The sequence below is a fragment of the Corvus brachyrhynchos genome, unplaced genomic scaffold, assembly GCF_000691975.1.
Source record: "Corvus brachyrhynchos isolate BGI_N302 unplaced genomic scaffold, ASM69197v1 scaffold310, whole genome shotgun sequence".
In the NCBI taxonomy this organism is placed as follows: domain Eukaryota; kingdom Metazoa; phylum Chordata; class Aves; order Passeriformes; family Corvidae; genus Corvus; species Corvus brachyrhynchos.
The window spans coordinates 3,849,580-3,850,518 of record NW_008236213.1 but is presented as its reverse complement, the minus strand read 5'-3'; the positions used below and the strand labels follow the sequence as shown (position 1 = coordinate 3,850,518).

The window sequence follows — 939 nt, the reverse complement described above, 5'->3', positions numbered from 1 at the left end:
AGGTGGTTGTGGTTTGGCTTTTCACAGCACAAAACCCTAGAAATGTTGGGGGCTGCAGGTAGAAATGTTGCCTTTCTGTTCTTATATTTTACATCCCTCTGCCCTAACACAAGTACACTGCTCATTTCCTGCTATCACCATGTCTCCCAGGTGTCAGGCTCAGGCACTCACTCACCCCAAAACTTCCACTGTGCAGGAAATGTTTGTTTACCATGAGGTGCTGCACTGTACCATTTCAAACACCCCAAGGGAACTACTCCAAATTAGGTCTCACGCTCAGACTTAGCTCTCCCTTTCTGCAGTCCTGACTGCCATTGCCAGCCTTCTAGTCCCTCTGTAGTCTTGTACTCACAGGGTCGGGCCATCCCTGTTCTCCTTAATGTACAGGGTCACTTGTTCCAGCTTTATTCATTGCTCCGTCCAGCGTCCCGTGCCTCAGACCACAAAATCTCCCAGTAATTGCTTCAGATGCTCACAAGTCACAGGACTATCCTGTATTGCACTGAAGGCAAGATACTAGCAGGGAAAACAGTGGGGGGAAAAAACCCAAACAAAATCAGCTCTCTCACCTCACACCACACACACTCACTCCCCTCATCCCCTCGACTTCAGAATTCCTAAACTTGCCCCAGTCTCTTCTCAGCCTTCTCCTCATAATAGAACCTTCGGTCACACCCTCCCTTTTGGCAGGGATCTAAAATTTGTTCATCCTCAGTAGGAATGAGGGCTCCATGTCTTAAACTGCAGCTTAAAACTAAGACGGCAAGCAGTGTTTTCACAACAACGTGCCATGACAGCTCTTCGCTAAAACACGAATCCGCCTCAACTGCAACTCTGGACGTTTCCCAGCAGCAGCACTGCCACACCTGCACTCCGTTCGCACAGCCCCGTGTCTGACGGTGCGAAGGCCGGGCGGAGGCGCGGGGCGGCGGGGCGGAG

The 939-nt window shown here is 51.0% G+C and overlaps 1 protein-coding gene across 2 annotated transcripts in view; it reads right to left on the bottom strand.

Moving 5' to 3' along the window:
- The window catches only part of ARL15 (ADP ribosylation factor like GTPase 15), a 244,106-nt gene that overhangs the window by 207,901 nt on the left and 35,266 nt on the right, over positions 1-939 (bottom strand). The gene's annotated exons all lie outside the window — the stretch shown is intronic.